Source organism: Leopardus geoffroyi, chromosome X (genome assembly GCF_018350155.1).
Source record: "Leopardus geoffroyi isolate Oge1 chromosome X, O.geoffroyi_Oge1_pat1.0, whole genome shotgun sequence".
NCBI classification, from domain to species: domain Eukaryota; kingdom Metazoa; phylum Chordata; class Mammalia; order Carnivora; family Felidae; genus Leopardus; species Leopardus geoffroyi.
The window spans coordinates 102,315,311-102,339,530 of record NC_059343.1 but is presented as its reverse complement, the minus strand read 5'-3'; the positions used below and the strand labels follow the sequence as shown (position 1 = coordinate 102,339,530).

The following is a 24,220-nucleotide window of genomic DNA, read 5'->3' as shown; positions in this document are numbered from 1 at the left end:
TATTTTTTAAATGTATTTTATTAAAAAAAATTTTTTTTAACATTTATTTATTTTTGAGACAGAGAGAGACAGAGCATGAACGGGGGAGGGTCAGAGAGAGAGGGAGACACAGAATCCGAAACAGGCTCCAGGCTCTGAGCTGTCAGCACAGAGGTGGCGCGGGGCTCGAACTCACGGACCGTGAGATCATGACCTGAGCCGAAGTCGGTCGCTTAACCGACTGAGCCACCCATGCGCCCCTAAATGTATTTTAGTTAGTTAACATACAGTATAGTCTTGGTTTCAGGAGTAGAACCCAGTGATTCATCTCTTACACATGACACCCAGTACTCATTTCAACAAGTGCCCTCCTCAATGCCCTTCACCCATTTAACCCATCCCCCACCCACCACCCCTCCAGCAACCCTCAGTTTGTTCTCTGTATTTAACAGTTTCTTATGGTTTGCCTCACTCTCCATTTTTATCTTATCTTTCCTTCCCTTCCCCTATGTTCATCTGTTGAGTTTCTCAAATTCCACATATGAGTTGAAATCATCTATCTGTCTTTCTCTGACTTACTTTGCTTAGCACAGTACCCTCCAATTCCATTTTTGAATACTTGAAATTAAGATAAGGCTACTCCTGCTAGAAAGCAAGAGAGGAACACTGTATCGGTTTGAGGTCAGTATCCCCCAAGATCAGGAAGAGTATCTTGGGAAGGGCTGGGCTGGGACCTTGGACAGTGTATGTGAACCTGCACTGGACCCCTGAAGATTCAGAGATTTGGGGGACCCAGATTGCCCCAGCTGCCCCACTCACTGAGATTTCCTGCCAGTTTCTACACTGGCTTGACTGGCATAATTCAAACAGGAAAAACTCAGAGCCATTCCAATTTTCTGGAGCTCCATAACATCAAAAAGAGCCGATGGGATGTATTCCACACACTGTATTATGGAATTTCTTTAAGGAATTGCTAAAATATATGGGGTCCCATTGTTTTGTAGTACTCCTACATATTTTATCTAGATTAGATTCTAGATAGCGAAAAGATCCATTAATTAGCTCGGGAGATTTAGCCCAGCAAGTATGCAGAACATATGACCTCAATGTCAGAAATGGAAGAAAGTGCACTGTCCAGTATACTGATCACTAACCACACGTGGGTACTGAGCACCCAAAATGTTGGTAATCCCAATGAAAATGTGCTGGAAGTGTAAACACATGCAAGATGTCGAAGACATGGTATGAAAAAGAAGAAATGTGAAATATCTCGTAATTTTCATACTGATGAATACTGATATATTTTGGATATATTAAGAGAATATATTAAGGTTTATTTGACCTATTTCTTTCAGCTTTTTTTTTTTTTTTTTTTAACATAGCCACTAGTATTTAAAAACACACATGTAGGGGTGCCTGGCTGGCTCAGTGGCAAGGGCGTGGGACTCTTGATCTCAGAGTCCCGAGTTCTAAGCCCCAAGCTGGATGCCGAGACGACTAAAATAAATAAAGTTAAAAATCACACGTGTAGCTCACATCTGCCACTTGAGTCGTATTTCTATTGTACAGTGCTGCAACGGATATTTACTGTGACGTTTCCTGAATTCCTGTTCTTAAAAAAATATATATTTATATTTTAAATTCCAGTATAATTAACACACAGTTTGAATTCCTGTTCCTTTGACTCACTCAGAGTTTCAACCAGCACAGGTTTATTGGTAAGCCCATCCTTATGGCTTGCTGTGGCTTTAACTGTATAAAGGCCGATGGGTGTCATTAATTACTGTGTTCATCGTCAACTCTCCGTAATCTTTTGATTAATGGGGAGGGAATATGAAGACATCCGGCGTCTATGCACACCGTAAAGTGCACGTCGAGAGAGGGGAACACGACGGGAAGGTCAGAAGCAGGGGCAGCAACAAAACAACAAAACCCGCGGTAAGTTATCCTGCACCGCGACTGGCTCCAGCCAGTCCTTTCGCGGACCGACCTGTGAAGGCCAACCTTCGAGGTGTGCGTTCGGCTGACATCCTGTGGCTGTGTGCCACTGCGTACCGCCCGAGCACCCGGCTGGACATCAGCTGCCGGAGGACGAGCCCGAGCGGCGGCGGCTGTGCGGCTGCAGCCGCTCCAGGAGGGACCTGGCGCCACGAGCCGGGCGCGGGGCGGGGGAGGGGCGGGGTGGGGAGAGCGGGAGAGGGGGGAGGGGGCGGAGGCGGCGACAAAGGAGGAGGCGATAGCATCCGGGGCCGCGACGCCGGAAGATGGGGCCGGCGGCCGCTACCCTAAGCCCGGAAAACCCGGGAGTTGCCACTTCCGCGCGGCGGAGCCGATGTCCCCGGAGCCGCTCCCGCCGCCCTGTCGCCTCTGCGCCGAGTGACCGGGTCCCCGGACTCCGCGCCCGCGCGCCTCCCGCCTGACCCGGGGCTGGGCCCGCCCGCCCGCTCCCCAAAGCCCGAGTGTTCGTAAAGGACAAGTAACGTAGATAAACTCTAGGCTAGCTAGACTAAGGAAGGAAACAAAGGAAGAGGAGGTAAACTGCTAGTAATGACAATGTAGATAAAAACAGGTATATGTTAAAAGACTTGAAAGAGAATCTCGTGTGCAACAAATGTGTGCAACAGAATCTCGTGTGCAACAGAAAGAATGATGGATTTCCTGGCAAACTATAAACTACTGAAATTGACCCAAGAAGTAGAAAACCGGAAGAGAGCAGTAACTGTGGACGGGCATTGAAAGTCAGCGGGTTCAGTTCGTTTTATAGCCAAGTTCTCGTAACCTTTGAATAACAAATAATTTTGATGTCAGTTGCTCCCTTCTAGATTAATGTTTTTCAAAACATCTGTGGTGCAGGACCCGTTTTTAAAACATTTACATTTGTGGAGATCTGCTTTTGTGAAATTTAATTCAATATTAGAAATTTAATTTAATATTAGAGAAATAGGCGAAGTACAAGCACAATTTTTAAAATTTAAGATTCATCGGAAATAAATTACGTTTCATTAAATGTAATGAAAACCAATTTAGCATAGGGACAACAAAGTAATTACAAAAGCGGAATGCGGTATTCTTTGATGAATCCAGCAATCACTGCTTGGGTGTCATAACGATGCCAAATTATTATAAACGTTTGTAACCGCTCTCCATTTCTGCACCTATCCCATCATGGGTCGGTAACAAACAGTTCAGAGACTGGCACCAGTTCTCAGAGCACAGAAAAAGATGGAGAGATCCCAAATTCATTTTGCAAAGCTAGTATATCCTTACATATGGTTATAGGATATTAAAGTGTTTGTACAAAATACACACAAAACCCAAACAAAATATTAATAAACGGAATCAAGCAGTGTAGCAAAAAATGATTCAACATTAGGAAGTCTATCAACATAATTTATGACATGAAAAAATTAAAAGACGAAACCCATAGTGTTAGGTTAATAGAAACGGAAAAGGCATTTAAAAATTCAGCAGCCATTCTTAATAAATATTTCAAGTAAAATAGAAATTTTAAGTAAACCATTTAAATATGATGAACATGGCTTACCAAAAAACAGCAAGCATTACACTAAATGAGAAAACAGTAAAATCATTTGCATAAAAATCATGAACGAGAGAAGGATGCGGTCACCACTATTATTCAACATTGTTTTTGGATGTTCTAATCCAATAAGACAAGACAATGGAGTAATATGTGTAGCTTACTAATAGTGGCCGTCAAACTTCTGTTCTCCCTTCTTTCTTAGGAATATAGTTTTGTCTTCAAAATTCTATTATCTTCTTCCTTGGAAATATAGTTTTAGCTAAGGACATGGCAGAGAGACTCTATTGCCCAGGTTCTCCTGAAGCTAAGTGCAGCCATATGACTGTGTTTGCACCAGTGGAATATGCACAGATGTGATGAGGTCAATGTAGAAATTGTTTATCCTAGACTTTTCTCCCACCTTGTTCCTCATGGGCTGGGATGTAGATGTAACCATAGCTCAGCCTCAATCATGCAGATGAGTACAACACTCCACTAGATGGTAGGGCAATGAGATGAAAGGAACATGGGTCACCGAATAGCCTGGAGGAGCAGGGTTATTTGTTCCACCAGCCTGGACTGTGTATGAAAGAAATAAACTTCGATTGGGGCGCCTGGTTGGCTCAATCGGTTAAGCGTCTGACTTTGCTCAGGCTATGATCTCGCAGTTCATGAGTTCAAGCCCTGCTCAGGTTATGATCTCGCAGTTTGTGAGTTCAAGCCCCGAGTTGGGCTATGTGCTGATGGTTCAGAGCCTGGAGCTTGGCTCGAATTCTGTGTCTCCTTCTCTCTCTCCTCCTCCCCTGCTCACGCTCTGTCTCTCTTCCTCTCTCTCACAAAAATAAATAAACTTAAAAAAATTTTTTTAATTAAAAAAAAAGAAATAAACTTCGATCTCATTTACACCACTATATTTCTCTGTCTCTCTCTCTCCCCATCAGGTGTGTTCAGCTTTTACCACAACTAAAATGATAGGAATTTACATTAGAAAGAATGTGCAAAAAATTATATTTGTAGAAAGTTACTAGATTCTAGTTTTACAAGAACTACCAGAAGTAATTCAAGTTTTTGGTAAGGTGGTTAACTATATGAAAATAGGCAAAAACTAATAATATTTCTTTGTTATCAATAACCAGCTAAACATAGTAAAGGGAAAACATTCTATTCACAACACTGACAAAAATGTAAAATACTTGGGAATGAGTGGAAGAGGAACTATACAGAATTTATATGATAAACATAAAGTAAGATCTGAAGAGGGGTGCTTGGCTGGCTCAGTTGGCAGAGCCTGTGACTTTTGATTTCAGGGTGGTGGGTTCGAGTCCCACGTTGGGTGGAGAGATTACTTAAAAAAAAAAAGATATGAAGAAATGGAAAGACATAATATTATAAGAACAGTTATCTTCCCTGAAGGACAAATATAATGCAGTTCAAATAGGGCTCTTAGAAAAGTCTCATATTATTTCATTAATCATAAAAATTAATATTTTATTCTTTTAAATGAGTTAAATGTTCATACGGTTCTAGTTCAAAAGTTACCAACAGGCATGCAGCTCTCTTTACCCCTCCCCCACCCCTCCCCCAGCCAGTCAGTTATCTTTTGCGTTGGCAATTTAGGTCACCAGTTTCTCCCAGGTACTTTCAGAGACATTTGAATCACTTTTTAACACAATATTCACATTGTTCTTCATATTGCTTTGTCTTATCAATGTAACTTTTGAGATGTACATAGAGAGCTCGCTTCTTGTTCCTTTGTGTATACAGAGTTTCATTTTAGCCTGACGCAGGGCTCTATCCCATGACTCTGGGATCATGACGTGAGTGGAAATCAAGAGCACTGGGTGTTGTCTGTAAGCCAATTTGACAAAGAAAAAAGGAAAAGAAAGAAAGAAAGAAAGAAAGAAAGAAAGAAAGGAAGGAAGGAAGGAAGGAAGGAAGGAAGGAAGAAAGAAAGAAAGAAAGAAAGAAAGAAAGAAAGAAAGAAAGAAAGAAAGAAAGAAAGAAAGAAAAAGAAAAATCTATAGTCAGATGCTCAACCGAATGAGCCACCCAGGTGCCCTGCAGCATGTGCATTTTAAATGCTTGTACATGTTGGGGCACCTGGGTGGTTCAGTCACTTAAGTGTCCGACTTCAGCTCAGGTCATGATCTCGCTGTTTGTGGGTTCGAGCCCCCCCCCCCCCAACTCTCTGCTCTCTGTGCAGAGAGTGCAGAGCTCTCTGTGCTGTCAGTGCAGAGCCTGCTACGGATGCTCTGTTCTCCTCTCTGCCTCTCTCTCTCTCTTTCTCAAAAATAAACGTTAAAAAATTTTTTTTGGTCTTTGCTCTTCTGTGAAGTGTCGTTTCATTTTACATTTTTCTAATTATGATGAAGTTTGAACATGTTTTCATATGTTTAAGGGCCATTTATAGTTACGATTTATGAACTGTATGCTCATATTCTTTGCCCATCATTCGACTAGGTGGTTGCTCATTTTCTTATTGATTTTATTGTGACTCTTTATATGTTATGGAAATTGGTCTTTTGTGAGATTAGTTGCAAGTATATTTTAGGAGATACTAAAAGTATCATAAAATCACCATGATCAAAACAATGTGGTGGGGCACCAGGGTGGCTCAGTTTGTTCAGCGTCTGACTCTTGATCTCAGCTCAGGTCTTGATCTCAGGGCCATGAGTTCAAGCCCTGCATTGGGCTCCGCACTGCACATGAAGCCTACTTGAAAAAAAACAACAACAGTGTGATACAGTGATACCATGTTAGTGAAATATAATTTATTATATTATATATATTAGTGAAATCTATATTACATTATATATTAATGAAACTTAATGAAATATAATTGCCCAGAAACAAGATCCAAATATACATAGTAAATTAATAGATAACAAAAGTGGTACTTTAATTCAATTGTTTGAAGAATCGATGTCAGCACAATTGGCTATCCACAGAAAACAGAGCCGTGCCCCTGTATCATACCGTATGAAAAATATAATCTAGATGAATGAACAATTTTTTAAATAAAATGATTTTAAGGCAATTTTAGATTTAGAGAAAGATAGCAAAGATAGCATAGAGTTTCTATATACCTCACATCCAGTTTCTTTTATTAACATCTTACATTAATATAGATGATACATGTGTCATCATTTTTTGGTTGTTGTTTAATTGTTCCAGCTTTGGCTATCAGGAGTGCTTTCAGTTTGGCTCCTGTGTCCCTTTGACACACCTTCATCATTGTGGATTTTTTGGAAGCACTTTTCTTGCTTTGGGGCCACTACAAGTTGTTGCAGGCTCATCTTGTACGTTTTCTACCCTGGTTTTAGAATCAGCCATTTCTCCAGGGAGTCTCTGGGCCTTTTCTTGAAGAATGCTATCAGAAAACAAACTCGGGGTGTTAGGCATGCTCATTGCTGCTGAGGTGTCATTGCTTCTAGGTCCTCTCAGCTGACAGAGCAAGGAGATGTTTGTTTGTGGGTAACCAGAATACATATATACGTATTTCTAAATATTCCTTATGTAGTTATCCATATCTAGATTAAGCTAAACATGAATTCATACTGATATCTAACTCCACTCTGTTGCCACATAAATCATACTAGCTTCCTCTCACCTTACTTCTCTGAAATGTTGGATGAACAATTTTATTAAAGAAATACAAAATATTTGAAAAAATACAAAATATTTGAAGAAAATTTGGAGAACTTTTATTGAGGTCTAGGAGAACATTTTTGGATGTCAGGGAAACCTTTCCAAATGAAGCACAAAATCCAGGAGCCATTAAAAAATTTACATATGATTGACTATTTAGATTAAAAAAAATTTTTATGTTCCCAAACAATATAAACAAAGTCAAATGACACATGCTATATGATATATATTTGCAACATATATAATACATATAGGGATGATATTCCTCGTACACAAAGAGTTTCTAGGAGGTAAAAGCCTAATTGAAAAAAAAAATGGGCGGGGTGCCTGGGTGGCTCAGTCAGTTGGGCGCCTAACTCTTGGTTTCCAGTCAGGTCATGATTTCAAGGTTGTGAGATCCAGCCCTGCATCAGGCTCTGTGCTGGGTGCAGAGCTTGCTTGGGATCCCTGCTCTCCCTCTCTTTCTTCCCCTCCCCTGCTCATGCTCGCACTCTCTGTCTCTCAAATAAATAAACATTTAAAAAAACAAATAAAAATATTTATTCAAAAACACTTACTAAATACCTCCAATTACAAGGTCCTGTACTGGGCTTAGGTATTCAAAATGACCAAGACCGTCTTACAGCTCCTGCATTTGAAAAGCTAGAATTTTTATGAATAAACCTTTAAAAAAAAAAAAAGGAAAAAAATGGGCAAAAGATATGAATAAACAACTCATGAAGAGAAAATCTAAATGGCCAGTGAATGAAAAGATGTTCAACCTCCCTAATGGTGATAGAAATAAGTATAGTAAAATGAGATACTGTTTTCATCATTAAGACTTAAAAGTTAAAGGGGGCACCTGGCTGGTTTGGTTGTAGAACATGTGACCCTTGTTCTCAAGGTTGTAAGTTTGAGCCCCATGTTAGGTGTAAAGATTACTTAAAAATAATATCTTAAAAACAAAAGATTTAACAGTTAAAGGATTAACAACATCGTATGCCATCAAGGACTGGGGAAAATATCACTATCAACTTTGCTGGTAAGAAGTAAGTCAAGGTAACCCTTTTGGAGAGACATCTGAAGGTAGATTTTTTTTTAAGAAAATTTTTGAGTTTATTTTATTTTTAGTAATTTCTACACCCAACACGGGGCTTGAACTCACGACCTCCACATCAAGAGTTGCATGCTCTTCCAACTGAGCCAGCCAGGTGCCCCTGAAGGTAAATTTTTATAAGTGAAAATACACATACATTTTAATTTCGCAATCCTTAATTTCAGAGTCTCTATAAATAAAAGCACTGATTCATTAGGTTATACACTAAAGAACGCTTATGGCAGCATTGTTATAATGTAGAGGCAAATCTGAAAACTACCTGAATGTTTAGCAGTAGGAGAATGGATATCCATATTATAGAATCTGACACAGCTATTAAAATATGAATTAGATATACAATTTATTGGCCTGGAAGAATTTCCGTAAAGCCTCATAACATGAAAAAAAAGATTATTGCAGAATAGTGTATCTGGCATGATTTTGGGGTGGGGGCGGTACAACCAAAAACAGTGGCAACAAAAACCCTGTATATGTGTATCTTTTAGTGTGAACAGAGGCCAGAGAGGAGATGTGTTAGGTTGGGTTTTCCCACTGTTAGACACTGATGTAAGGGTTTGAGTGCAACTAGTCTATTTGGGAGGTGATCCTAGGAAGGAGATAGAAAAGTAAGGCAGGGAAGGAAGGAAACCCATGCAAGGTGCTTTAGTGAGCAGGCATGGCTGTGGGCAATTGGGTCTCAGTCCTACTGGGGATTTCTAGGTGACTGTGGAACACACTTCAAGGTTGTGTCACCTGGGCAGGAGGTGAGGAAGCTGGCAATACTCCCTGCCAGTCCCATCGGGGTATGGCATCACTTCTTATTTTGGCTGGGTTGATGGAGTTTCAGAAGGTTTCACTTAGCCATTTCTATCATGATGGCTTTTCCTTGTCATGTGAGGGCACAATTTGAGGGTTCTTCTAACTGCTGAGTATGTTTCTTCCAATAATACACTTAAGGACCAGAGAAATGACCATGGATCCAATGGTGTGGATCCATTGGATTCACTGTGAGACTTGGGCCAGGGCTCTATTTCCTACCAAGTCTCCATACATCCCACTCTAACAAAGGACCCCATGATGGTGCCTTAGGTTCCCTGACATCAGCTCCCCAAAATATGGGTATTCTTCCCCCCTCCCCCAAACAGTCACACAGATAAATGGCCTAGGTCCTGTTGATACAGAGTAGCTGGAATCATAACTGTATATATTTGCTGTGGCATTGCAGGGTCCTTCCTCAAGGGGACTTGGCCTTTCTTCACTTGATCAGTCCTGGGTCTGGGAACCTGCTCAGGGATGGAAACTAAAGGATCATGATTTTTCCACTGCAGCAACTGACAGTAGTCTACTGCTCAGGTATTCTTGATTTGTTTATTTTTATTTTTAGTTTTAGTTTTATAAGCAGTACCCTTGCTGGGTTCTGTTAGGAGCTGAATTGTGTTCCCCCAAAATTCACATGTTGAAGTCCTAACCCTCAGTGTCTTAGAATGTAATATATTTGGATATAGGACCTTTAAAAAGGTAATTAAGGTAGAATGAGGTCATTTGGGTGGGCCTTAATCCAAATTGACTGGTGTCCTTATAAGAAGAAGAAATTAGGACACAGACAACAAACAGACTGAGGGGCAACCACGTGAAGACTCAGCAAGAAGGCAGCCATCTGCAAGGCAAGGAGAGAGGCCTCAGAAGAACCTGACTCTGCCAACAATTTGATCTTGGACTTCTAGCTTCTAGAACTGTGAGGAAATAAATTTCTGTTGTTTAAGCTACTAAGTCTTGTATTTTGTTAGGGCACTCTTAGTTAACTGGTACAGCTTGCCTTATATATTGTTCCCAGGAATGCCATCGTTTATTACCATCTCTACTGACCCCTACAGGTCAAAGCCCCATCTTTGCCATTCCAGACTTGGTGTCTATAGTGGTTACTACACTTACCTTGACTGTGACAGTTAACTGCTGACACTTGGTGTCTGCTCTTCTAGAATCCTATCATCCCCTTTGACACCTAGATGTGTCACTATCTTACATAATAGTCTCCCCTATCATGAACCCCGACCCGTAGAAGACAACCGCCATGGAGCTTTTCTTGTTGTCTTAATAAAAAAAGTGTCCTCTGGGCCCTTCCAGGGGACACCATCAACTAGTGTGTTTTCTGGTCTTATGTAAGAAAGCCACTCTAGTTTGCCCATCCCTCTGAGCTTTTTGCCTCTTCTCTTAGTACTCTGTCAAGGCAATTCCAACAACTCCACTTCATTTACTATATAGGCTTTGTTTTTTCCAAGTTTCAAGGAGCCATTCCAGCAGCATACTAGGACTGACTCTGTGTGTCCTTGCCAGGATGTGAAATCCTGAGTCATGGGAGAGTGTTCCAATATCAATACACTCTTCCATATCCAGTGTTATATTCTTCCCCGGTTCAGGACCCTCAAGATCCATTCCCGGGTTTATTGTCTCAATTCCAGCAAGTGTATATTCAAGTCCTACAACTGTTCAGTGAATAATCTCTTTTATCTCCTACTAGAAATGGTATTTCCCTGCTTGGGCCATACTAAGAATTGTCCCTAGCTGTCTGTCTCTAGAAGAAATACGCGAAAGTGGGGGCAGATCTTGAGAAAGACAAGCATCCTCCTCCTGTGTAACTTTACTGCCCTCACAATCAAATCTGGGTCTGGAAGAGATCAAAGTTCCCACGAAGGCCTTCTGCTTCCATACTGTTCCTTGACTTAGTGATTGGCTGACCAAACCTGTCATCTGCTTTCTTTAGCGTTTCTAAGGCCATCGATAACAGCAAACCAACTCCTTGATTCTCAGTTTTCATCTTTCAAGGGCTGGCGCTATTGCATGAACCAGTGCATTTCCTTCCATTTGTGTCCTATCGCAATCCAGCATAGGTGAAAGTCTCATCAATTGTAATTCTACAACATGCCAGGGACTGCCACCACTCTACTTACTGGGAGTAATGAGGTCTTTGTATTCATATGCTGTAAGGTAATCCAATTCAAGAATCCCATCCTGAAGGTCCACTTCAAAAGACCACTTCTGGTACTGTCTTACTTTGGGTGAAACAGACCCTCCGATAAATTGTTGAGAGCAAGTGGTTTATTTGGAAGGCAACCCCAGGAATCCACAAGGGGAAGTGGGGAAGTGAGATAGGGAAGACATGGAAAACAATACAAGGTCTGTTTATGAGCAGGTCGGCGCTGTGGGAAGCCGGGAGTTGATTCTATTGGGACCTCAGGAAGACAAAATAGAACATGCCTCGGGTTTTCCACCTGGGAAACAAGGAAGCTGGGATATTTTTCCTATATTCATGCTCATCACTGATGCGTCTGCTCCTATGGACCTTAACTCCTTGCCACTTCTGGCTAAGCACACTCTGTGGCCAAAAAGTCCTTGGGCACAGTCGCAGGTGCTCACAGTAAGAAGTCACTGAAACAGAAACAATGAGTGCCTAGGGGATATTGGGAGAAGCATCGACACAGGATGTGAACCTTTTCTTTATACACACTGTGTCCTTTTTCTGGTCGAGGAGAGCGCGGGCCCTGTGTACTGGCTGCCAAGGGGCAGGGAGATGAAAGGTTTCCTCCTTTAGACTTTGAAGTGGGTGGTACAGCCCACCAGTGCTGGACACACTGGGAATGGGATGGTGGACAGAAAGTCCACTGTGTCTACATGTCATGATCGAGTTAGGTCTCTGGGATATTCTCTCATAGTTGCTTATACTGACTTATCACTCAGAGACGCTTTGTCTGCATGTAACTGAATAAATACAAGAGCTGAAAAGTGTGGGTCTGTGGGGTTTTTTTTTCCCTCACAGAGCTAGAAGGCTGGAAGTCAGGGGCTGCTGGCATTTGTTCAGCAGTTCAACAATATCGGGGCTGATGGCTTTGCAGTTCTCTTGGCCTTTCCCTCAGTGTCACTAGATGACCTTTACAGCTTCCCATTCAAGGCAAGAATAGGGAAGGAGAGGAAGGGACTGACTTGTGTCAGGACAGCAAAAGTTTTCCCGTAGAACCCACGCATTAGTTTCCTATGCCTGCCATAACAAATCTCCATAAATGTAGAGTCTTTTTTTGTTGTTGTTTTTAAAAATTTTTTAAATGTTTTTATTTATTTTTGAGACAGAGAGAGACAGAGTGTGAGTGGGGAAGGGGCAGAGAGAGAGGGAGACGCAGAATCCGAAGCAGGCTCCAGGCTCCGAGCTGGGGCTCGAACCCACGAACCGTGAGATCATGACCTGAGCTGAAGTTGGATGCTTAACCAACTGAGCCACCCAGGCGCCCCAATGTAGAGTCTTAAAACGACACAAACTTATTATCTTCCAGTTCTGGGTGTCAGAAGTCTGAAGTGGGTTTTGCTAGGCTAACCCACAGTGTTGATAGGGTTGCATTCATTCCAGAGGCTCTAAGAGAGCATCAGTTTCCCTGCCTTTTCCACCTGCCAGACGGTGCCTGTATTCGTTGACTGGTGGCCCCCTTCTGACTTCATGGCCAGCCATCGTATCACTGCCACTCTGCTTTGGTTATCACACCTTCTCTGACTTTTTAGCCCTCCGTGCCACATTTAAGGATCCTTGTAATTACATTGGGCCCAACCGGATAAGCCCTCTTCTAAGGTCAACTGATTAGTAAGCTGAATTCCATCTGCAACCTGAATTTTTGCCACGTAACCTATCATACGCATAGGCTCTGGGGATTAGGATATGATCGAGGGGACCATGATTTGCCTACCACAATCCACTTTTGTCTCATTGCCCAAAATTCCAGCTAGAAAGAGGCTCGAGAGTGGGAGGTGGGCTAGCTGAGCAACGGTGTCGGCCATACTAGCACTTCTCAAAGTTTGTAATTACATATTTCATGATTTTCTCCCTTCATAGATCCTATTTCCACGAGAGCAAGAACCATATCTGTTTGGCTCACCATTGTATTTTCAGAATATAATGCCATACCTAACATAGAGTAGCAGCTCAGTAAATTTTTGGTGCATAAAGGAATGCATGAACAAGTTCATAGATACACACACACACACACACACACACACACACACACAAAAGTATACCATAGTATTTTCTGGGTCATAGCCAGGAACTGGAAGCAATCTGTTCGTCTGTAGGAAACTGGTTATACAAATAACTGACTTTTTAAAAAGTAAACCCCTGCTCCATGTTTACAAAGGAATATTCAGCCTTTATAAATAATGACACCGATCTTAAATGCGGTGATGTGAAAGAATGTTCGTTATTTATCACCGGGGGAAAATGCAAGTTGCAGAACAGCATGTCTCATATGACCCTATTTGTGTGATAGAGAATAAACGAACCTTATTGCCCAGGGGAGGGAACAACACAAGGAACCAGAAAGAACAAAGAGTCTAATTCTTGGCTTTGAATTGTTCTGGGAACACACACTAAGCACATTCCTGTCTCATGGTCTTTGCACTGATTGTTCTTTCTGTCTGGAATACTCCTCCCTCACATATTAACATATTGATATTAATTAACATTTATGTTAACATATTAATAGCTTGCTCTCCCCTTTCATTAAGTCTCTGTCCAATGTCACCTTCTTAGAGAGGGCCTGACTTCACCACCCTGTCTTAAATAGCATGCCCTATACCACTCTCCATTCCCTTGATCCACTTTATTTTATATGACATTATGTATCTATTTGTTTAATTGTTTATTTGTTTATTTATTTAGGTAATCTCTACCCCCAACATGGGGCTCGAAGTCACAACCCCCAGATCAAGAGTCACATGCTCTACAGTCAGGTGCTCCTTGTTTAATGGTTTATTATATTGCTTCTCCACTTGAACATAAGTGCCATGAGGCCAAGAATCTAGGCGATTCTGATGCAGGTTGCCGAAGTGCCTCAGTTTAAGAATCACTTTTTTTTTTAAGTTTATTTATTTTGAGAGAGCGAGAGCGAGAGAGAGAGAGAGAGAGAGAGAGAGAGAGAGAGAGAATCCCAAGCAGGCTCCCCGCTGTCAGCGCAGAGCCCGCTGTGGGGCTCCATCTCACAAACCATAAGATTGTGACCCAAGCCAAAATGAAGAGTTGGACACTTAACTGACTGAGCCACCCAGCAGTTCTCAAAGTGTGGTCTCCAGACCAGTAACATCAGCATCACCTGGGAACTTGTTAGGAAGGCAAATTCGCAAGTGTCACCCCAGACCTACCGAGTCAAAAACCCTGGGAGTAAGGCCCAGCAGTCTGTTGTTAACAAGCCTTCCAGGTGATTCCAATACCCACTCAAGTCTGAGAACCACTGACTTTGCTGTTGTTGTTGTTTTTTATAATTTTTTTAATCTTTATTTATTTTTGAGAGAGAGAGAGTGAGAGAGAGAGAGCGCGAACATGGGAGGAACAGAGAGAGAAGGAGACACAGAATCCGAAGCAAGCTCCAGGCTCTGAGCTGTCCGCACAGAGCCGGATGCGGGACTCGAACCCACGAACTGGGAGATCATGACCTGAGCTGAAGTCAGACGCTCAACCGACCGAGCCACACAGGCGCCCCTTTGCTGTTGTTTTTTAGGCAGCACTCCCTGGCTCTTTTTCCTAGGGATCTTTTCCAAATAGAAAGAGGCTAACTCTTCCTTATTCTTTCCTCTATGCTGCTCCTAAGAATGTTCTGAATAAGATAGAAACATTGAAATGCTGTGTTTAACTTACCTTAATTTAACTTAAATTTTTCTTCAACTTGACTGTCTAGAAAAGGGGATGACAGTAAGCACTTTTGGCTTTGTGGGCCACACAGTCTGATGCAACTGTGCAACTCTGCCAGTGTAGTGGGAAAGCAGCCATGGACAATATGGAAATGAATGAGCACGGCTGTGTGCCAATAAAACTTCATATATGGACACTGAAATTTGAATTGTCAGCAATCTGGTGGCATAATGTGTACGTAGTATGCTATTATTTTGCATTTCTCCGGTTACATTCATTTGGCCTCTTCTGTGAAGTGCTTGCCCATTTCTTTTGCCCCCTTCCCTATCTGCTGAAGGGAAGTCATTCCAATGGGCAGTACCCTCAGTCATTCATTTTGTACGGAGGGATATGAAGCCCTGATATACGAACGCACAGTGAATCCTGAAGACTGGCAAGTATCTTGTCTCACTGGAGGCATAGAAAGAACAACGCTGAAATACCAGTGACAAGGGTGTCTGGCAAAGAGATATGAAGATGGGCCCCTGGGGTTGGCTCAAAGTGTGCATATCTTCATCTCACGTTAATATTCACCAAAGAACATCCATTTCAGAGTAGATTCAAAACCAACCAGAAGCCAAACTTCTCCTTGGCCACCACAATACTTGTGCAATGGGCCCCAGAATAGGTGGTTATGCGAGCAGGGAGGGAAGCAATGCATGGGCCCAGGGGCATGGGCTTCCCCTCCCCAAGGCTGAGTTAGCTACTACCCCTGCTGAGTGCCCAAGAAGCCAACAGGGGAGACCAGTGGTGGGTCCTGTATACAGTGCCAGCGACTAAAGGGACGCTAGCCAGCCACCTTATGGTCTGGATTACCTCAGACCCCTTCCACCTTGGAAGGGACAGTGAGTTGTCTTTAATGGGATTGATACATACTTTGGATTTGGGTTTGTTTTGCCTGCCTGTACTGCCTCTGCCCAGGGCTACCGCCTCCTCATTTGCTTCACAGGTTTCGCTCTCCAGTAAATGCTTTGCATCCTAACTCAATTTCAGCTTTGGCTTCCTAAAGAATGCAATCTGTGACAACCTCTTTTCTAGGGGAAAATGAGACACTTGTAATGCGTGGCATGCGCTGAATGATGATTACTCAAATTATCAGTGATGGTGGCTTGAAATGGAATACAAGTGGAGGGCAAAGCTTTGGGAAATCAAGTGGCTAGAGCACTTAGTCCCTATGGTGACAGCGATGATTGCAAAGGATGTGGCTAGGGCTAACTGCTTCTGATGACCGTAGAGAGCTTATACAGAAAAGAGGACAAATGGAAAGCCTCGAATGCACAACACAGATCATAGTGGAAAATCAAAGAGCCTCAATGTCACCATTCAAGTAGTCTTTATTCTCCTGGAACTGTAGGAGAGATATGCCTGAAGATCATGCTCAGGGGCTGATTATAAATGTTGCAGAGGTACAGCATCAATTAAACATATGGCCTTGTTAGAACTCTTAGGTTAACCGAAGGGCACTCCTGGGGAAAGAATAGAACCTTAACACATTGGGTGGAAATATTTGGGCATAAACAGAAGAGGTTGAGAAAAATTTTGCCTCCACATTTCCCTGAACCTTCCTTGCCAGTAGAAGCAATCATACATCCTTTGTCTAATGGTACCAGCCCTTCCTCTGCATAAAAACCACTTGGTGACTTCCATTGGGGTGTTTGCTTCACAAGAAATACTGATTCTCCTCAGGACCAACCCCCACAACAATTCATTGCGTCTGCTCCAATAAGAATCATTGGATTTCAGTGTAGTCTGTAGGCCCAAATGCCCAAGGAGAAGGGAATGTTGAAGTGGACCTATGATGTGCAATCTGCTCGGTGCCTACTTCTTAACCATACTCATGGACTGCAGTAGAGTTTCCTGGGTTGCGGGATTTTCAGTTTTAAAACTGTGACGGTACCAAGAAAATTTGGGTCGGTTGGTCACTCTACTGGGAGGACACTCTTCACTAAGGCATTAAGAAATATATCAGTGAGGGGAGCACCAGTATTACTGAAAAGCTTTATGGAATATCTTCTGTAGGCCAGAGATGATAGTAGGAGATGCTTCAGTGGAACTGGACACCCTGATTTCAATAAGAATAGTGGGGTCTTAAAGGGTAGAGTCTCGGTGATGGCACTTAACTGTCGGAACTAAAGTGGGTGCAACTCTCATAAAACACAATGATAGAGTGTTTTGACTTCCGTCTGTTGCAGTGAGTGATTATGGAATTTTCTGGGAATGAAATAGATGTGATATAGAGAAGTGGAAAAATTCTAAGTCTGGTGGGCAAAAATGTTGCAGACTCTTGAACTCTTACTCTGTTCCCTGATCTACTAAGCCAGTCCACAGATCTGGAGCTCTTCATTAAGGTGAGGAGAGATCTCTTTGAGAAGGGACCTTACTGTAATCTATCACAGATGTATACTGCAAATCTCCTTCCAAGTTTTCCTCAGACTGGGGCCTGTAGTCATTTACTAGGAGGCCATGACCAGGGTAAAAAAAAAATATCCAGAACCTTCTGAGGTCTATAAGATTCTGGCTCTGAATTGATGCTAATTACTGGAACCACAGTATGCCATTGTGGTTCACGTCCAGAGTGGGGACTTATGGAGTCAGGTGATAGATTAGGTCTTGGTCTGAGTTCATTTCAGTGGGAACTTGGACCCATCTTGGCCAAATCACCACACGTTATTTTTCTGACTCATGATCCATGGAGGGAAGGCTCTTATTATAGGAAAGGTGAAGTACTATCCCCTGAAACTGTATGCCTCTCTCCTTTCACCTGTACTGCCAAGAAAGTAAACCAAAGCAACACCAAATTCCTGAGGCAACTGAAGAGATAGAAGCCACCACCAAAGACTTGAACAATAAAACTGATGACTCCAACCACATGCCCCTGTATAACTTGCCTGTTTGGCCTGTGGGAAAAGGCATATAAGTTTTGGAGAATACTTGTGAATTATTGTTAAATTAATCGGGTTGCGACTCCAATGAAACCATGTTTCTTAATGTGGTGTCTTTACTGGATCAAATCAACCCAGCCTCTGGCCCCTACTGACCCAGCAACTATCATCAGCAGAGATAATCAGAAATAGTTTGCACTCACTCTCTTATCTCAGGGCTATCTCCAATCATGCTGTTTTCTGTCATAATCTAGTCCAGAAGGAAGTTGTCTTTTTATTCCACAGGCATAATACCGATCCATTACATTTGTGGCATTATGCTAATGAATCTGAGGGGCAAGAAGAATCAAGTGTTCTAGATGCCTTACGACCAGAGGATAGGAAATAAGCCCTGTGAAAGTTCAGGGGCCTGCTACGTGGATGACCTTTCTAGGGGTCCAGTGATCTGGGGAATGTCAGAATATCTCTTCTAAAGTAAGAGATAAGTTGTTTTTCCTTGCACCACCCACCACAAAGAAAGAAACCAATACTTGATGGACCCCTCTGGATTTAGGAGGCAACACGTACCATGTTTGGCCATGCTGCTCTAACCCATTTACTGACTTACCTGTAAGGCTGCCAGTTTTGAGTGGGATCTGAAGCAAGAAAAGCCTCAGCAACAAATATGAGTCTGTGGTACAGATGTTCTATGAAGCCTCAATAGAAGCCTCCTGGCACAGACTCTTAGGGCGTTGAAGTAAGGCCATGCTCTCCTTAACTGACAGTGACTCTCCCTTTGAAAGGCAATGCCTCTATTGCTACCAGGCCCTGATAGTGACTGAATTACTGACCATGGGACACAGGAGACTATGTGACTTGAACTGGCCATTATGAAATGGGTATTGTCTAATCCACTCAGTCATCAAGTGGCCATGCGCAGCAGCATTCCATTGTTCAATGGGAACTGTGTTTGAAATCAGGTCTCAGAAAATCGGGAAGGTAAAAGTGAATGAAGAAATGGCTCAGGCTCACATGGTACTTGCTCCTACTACCTGACTGCCTTTCCATCATACCTATGGCCTCAAGAAGAGTTCTCTATAACCATTTAACAGAGCGAGAAAATGTAGGCGTATGGCTTTATAGATGGGTCTTCATGGTAGGCTGGCAACTGGTAGAAGTGGGTCATAGGTGGCTGGCAGACCCACTCAGGGATGGTCCCTAAAGACAGAAAATCCTCCCAAGTAGTACGTCTGATTGTCTTCTTTGGTGGAAGAAGAAACGGCCTAATATATTGATGTAGACTGATTCAGGGGCAGAGTCTAACATGTTGACTGGATGGTGAAGAATGTGGAAAGAACTAGATAGGAATTTGGTGATAAGGAGGCCTAAGAAAAATGTATGTGCACGGGCCTATTAAAATGGGCCAGAGTGTGAAGAGATTTGTGTTTCATATAATTGCCTCCAGAGGACATCCACCATGGAAGAGGCTCTCAGTAATCAGGTGGCTAAGATAACCTATTCTGTTGATTTTAGCCTCTCTGGCTACCATAGTGCTTGCTCAGTAGACCCACGCACAAAATGGCTGTGGCAGCTGGGGTGGGGTGTATATATGGGGTCTTCCCTCCCTGAAGCTGATCTGTCTACTATCACTTTGAATTGGTAATCTGCTTATCAGCAGAGACCAGACGCTGAGGCACCAGCCTGGCACCATTCCCTGGGGGGACCAGATAGTCATCTGTTGGCAGATTGGTTACACTGAACCCCTTCCATCACGGAGGAGGCACCGACTGTCTTCACAGGAATAGACACACATTCTGAATATGAATTTGCTTTTCATTCTTGCAGAGCTTTTGCCAGCACCACCATGTGGACTCACAGAATGCCTGATTCATCACCATGGTATCCCACCCAACATTGCTTCCAACAAAGGAACTCAGCTTAGCTTGAAGGAAGTGTGGCGATGGGCTCATCACCATGGAATTCATTCGTCTTATCATATGTTTCATCACCTAGGAATACCTGGCTTGACAAAGCCAGAATGGTGAAATTTCCTGTGGAAGGCTCAGTTATGGTGCCATAGCCTGCAAGTTTGGGGGCTGTCCTACAGAGCCTAGTATATACTTTAAACCAGAGGCCAATATATCATATCATCTCCTTTGTAGCCAGAATGTATGGGTCCAGGATTCGATAGGTGGAGGTGGGATTGACCCCTCTCCCTGAAAAAATATTTACTTCCCATCCCTACATCTTGGACTCAGTGGGTTAAGAGGTTCTAATGCCGGAGGAAGAGATGCTTCCACCAGAGGATGTCTGAGGATTCTGATGTTTTGGAAACTGACACTGCCTTCTGGCCATTTTGTGTTCTTCATGCTGTTTAACTAACAGGCAGACAACGGGTTCATTGTATAGACCAGGGTGGTCCATCGTGATCACCAAAGGCAGATTAGATTGTTACTATACAATAGCAAGGAAGACTATGTCTAGCACCCATGGACTTCGCTGGGGTGACTCTTATCACTCCCTTGCTCAATAGTACCAGTCAACGAAAACTGGTAACCTGGTCAAGGTAAGATTATAAGGACTCAGATCCTGTGGGGATGAAGGTTTAGGCCACTCCACCAGGGAACGTATCCTGTGCTACTGAGATGCTGATGGAAGGTAAGGGAAACGTGGAGTGGGTGGCAGAAAAATTGAAGCAACGATTATCAACTTAGTGCCTCCTTCCAGCTACAGAAGCAGGGACTATAACAACTATGCTTTATGTTTAGAGCCCCCTTTCCCTTCCACTTTATATGAAAAGTACCAGTGGTCATTAATATTTTAGATTTCATGTGGGAGTATGAATGAATTGTCATCCCCCTGCAATGGTACAGTAGCTGATAGGAATTTGTACATTGCATTTGAGGGCATGGGTTTTTCATCTGGACAAAGGGCAAGAGTGGTGTGGAAGGGCAAAAGGAATGGTCAATGCTGGGAATTCTGTTTTCCCTTTCAAGATTCACTTTATACCCTTCTCCAACCTGCTCTCTCCCCTGACCCATATTAATTGCATTTGCCAGGCTCCCCCACATTACAGCTTTTAGTAGCTATCGGCCAATGGGAGGTATCAATAGGAGATCGAGTGGTGGAAGGAGAGAAAGGTCAGGGAATTTATTCCCCACATTCCCTCCGTAAAGGGATGTGACTTGGCAATGATTCCTCTGCAGAAGGCCACAGTTCCTGTTGAATGTTCCTTTCCTTATTATTTTATTTTATTTTTCCTTATTTCCTTAGGTTTTGGTAACCATTCCCTCTCCTTGCCCCTTTAGATTTGGGGGTGCTAATGTCTTCCCGTGTTGCTAGCCCTGAGGTGCTTCATTATCCATTGTTGATTTCCCTTAATCCTGCTCACATCCTTGTGCGTGGTTCCTTCATTAAACTGTCTTCAGGGGCGCCTGGCTGGATCAGTTGGTGGAACATGCGACTCTTGATCTCGGGGTTTTAAGTTCAAGCCCCATGTTGGGTGTAGAGTTTACGTAAACATAAAATCTTAAAAAAAAAAAAAAGCTGTCCTTAATTATCCACTTTGAGTATGTTGTTTCTTGTCATAAACCCAACTGATACAATTCCTAATATTTGTGTGTGTGTGTGTGTGTGTGTGTGTATATATCTTCTCCTGTTTTCGTAATTAGTCTTTACAGAGGTTTATCAGTTTTTTTTTTTAAATGTTTATTTATTTTTGAGACAGAGAGACAGAGCATGAATGGGGGAGGGGCAGAGAGAGAGGGAGCCACAGAATTGGAAGCAGGCTCCAGGCTCTGAGCTGTCAGCCCAGAGCCCCGACGCGGGGCTCGAACTCAAAGACTGTGAGATCGTGACCTGAGCTGAAGTCAGACGCTTAACCGACTGAGCCACCCAGGCGCCCCAAGGTTTATTAGTTTTATTAGACTTTTCAACCAGCCAATTTTTGGTTTTATTGATCTTTTGTATTGGCAATTTTCTTTTTTTTATTAACATTTGTTATTTTAAAATGTCTTTATTTCTGCTTTCATTTACTCTGTTATTGTTTTTGTAACTTCTTTTTGTTTTGTTTTGTTTTTGTTTTTGTAACTCTTTTTTTTATAAATTTTTTTTTTAATGTTTTATTAATTTTTGAGACAGAGAGAGACAGAGCATGAACGGGGGAGGGGCAGAGAGAGAGGGAGACACAGAATCTGAAACAGGCTCCAGGCTCTGAGCCATCAGCCCAGAGCCTGACGCGGGGCTCGAATTCACGGACCGCGAGATCATGACCTGGCTGAAGTCGGACGCTTAACCGACTGCGCCACCCAGGCGCCCCTGTTTTTGTAACTCTTAAATTGGATGCTTAGCTTTTTAATTTCCAGCCTTGCTTCATACGAAGGTTTAATGACATAAATTTCTTTCTAAATACCACTTTGGCTGCAAACCATCATTTTTTTTTTTTTTTCAACGTTTATTTATTTTTGGGACAGAGAGAGACAGAGCATGAACGGGGGAGGGGCAGAGAGAGAGGGAGACACAGAATCGGAAACAGGCTCCAGGCTCTGAGCCATCAGCCCAGAGCCCGACGCGGGGCTCAAACTCACGGACCGAGAGATCCTGACCTGGCTGAAGTCAGACGCTTAACCGACTGCGCCACCCAGGTGCCCCAAACCCTCATTTTTAAATTAGTGTCTTTCCCTTTCTTTGTTTCTTTCTTTGTTTCTTTGTTTCTTTTTCTTTGTTTCTTTGTTTCTTTCTTTGTTTCTTTGTTTCTTTCTTTGTTTCGGTTCTTTCTTTGTTTCTTTGTTTCTTTCTTTGTTTCGTTTCTTTCTTTGTTTCTTTGTTTCTTTCTTTGTTTCGTTTCTTTCTTTGTTTCTTTGTTTCTTTCTTTGTTTCTTTCTTTCTTTTTAAGTAGGCTCTAGTAGGGCTTGAACTCATGACCCTGAGATCAAGAGTCACTTGCTCTACTGACTGAGCCAGTCAGGTGCCCCTATTATTTTTGATATGTAATGTTTTCATTATTGTTGTTAAGTATTTTCTAATTTTTAGTGTGATTTGACATGTGATTTCAAGTATGTTTTTAAATTTCCAAACATAGATGTTTTCTTTATCTTCTTTCTTGTTATTGGTTTCCAATTTAATTGCAGTGTGGTCACAAAATGTGAAATGTATGAGACTGATTTCTTTGAAATGTGTTGACATTTTTTTTAACCTAGTGTATGATTAACTTTCACAAATGTTCCATGCACTGGACCACCACTAGATGACCTATTGCTTTTGTGTGAATTAGGAAAATATGCTCTTTCTTCCAGATGGATGTAGCACCACACCTGAGCATGTGGTTCGGCAAGTGGAGCATGGGATGGGTTTTGACCCCCACTTGTCCCCTTGGCTAGGTGCTTTTGATCAGTGAACAATCTGTACATGGTGGCTCATTCACATGTTCTTGTAAAGAATGTTTCTTTTTAAAAATTTTTAAAAAATGTTTATCTATTTTTGAGAGAGAGAGACAGAGACAGAGTGCAAGCAGGGGAGGGGCAGAGAGAGAGGGAGACACAGAAACAGAAGCAGGCTCCAGGCTCTGAGCTGTCAGCACAGAGCCTGACACAGGGCTCGAACCCACAAACCGCGAGATCATGACCTGAGCCGAATTTGGATGCTTAACCAACTGAGCCACCCAGGTGCCCCAAGAATGTTTATTTTCCAGTTGCTAGGTACAGTGTTTTCTGCATATCTACTAGAACAAACTTATTTGATATTTAAATTTTCTGCATCTTTCCTGAGTTTTTGTCTGCTTCATCTATGAATTTATGAGAGAGATAAATTAAAGACTCACTCTGGTGGTGGATTTGTCTATTTCTCCTTGTAGTTCTGTTAATTTTTGTTTCATATATTCAAAGCTGTTGAGTTCATTCAAGATTAGGATTATTTCATTTTTTTTCTGTTGAATTGAAATTTTTATCAATATATTGTAAACGTCTTTATTATTTTTCAGTATTTTTAAAAGATTTTATTTTTAAGTAATCTCTACACTCAACCTGGGGCTTGAACCTCAAGCCCAAGATCAAGAGACATATGCTCTACTGACTGAGCCAGCCAAGCACCCCTTATAACCTTTAAATCTAGTAATTATTCTCCCCTGGAGTCTATTTTGTGTGATATTAATCTAGCTGTAACAGCTTAATTTTTGTTGATCATAGTATTTGCCTGGTGTATTTTTTCCATCGTTTTTACTTTCAAATTTACTGTGTACCTGTGTTTTAGGGGTGTCTCTTAAAAATAGCTAGACTTCTTTAAATGCAGACTGATAACCTTTACTTTTAACTAGAGCATTTGGTTCATTTACATTTTATGCAGTTATTGATATATTTAAGTTTAAACCTACCATCTTCCTCTATTCTCTTTGTCCCACTTTTCCAAAATGTTTTTTCTCCTTTCTTGCCTTTTTTGGGGAT

The 24,220-nt window shown here is 42.2% G+C and overlaps 2 long non-coding RNA genes across 2 annotated transcripts in view; one reads left to right on the top strand and one right to left on the bottom strand.

Moving 5' to 3' along the window:
- LOC123595004 overlaps positions 1-2,134 on the bottom strand; it is a 71,613-nt gene extending 69,479 nt beyond the window's left edge. The window contains exon 1 of the long non-coding RNA XR_006710976.1: positions 1,970-2,134. This is a non-coding gene — a long non-coding RNA (uncharacterized LOC123595004). The remainder of the gene's footprint in view (positions 1-1,969) is intronic.
- On the top strand, positions 468-20,900 carry LOC123595003. Its single transcript, XR_006710975.1, has 3 exons — positions 468-1,917; positions 9,448-9,575; positions 19,629-20,900. It is a non-coding gene; the product is annotated as an uncharacterized LOC123595003 (long non-coding RNA).
- Positions 20,901-24,220: the final 3,320 nt, after the last annotated feature.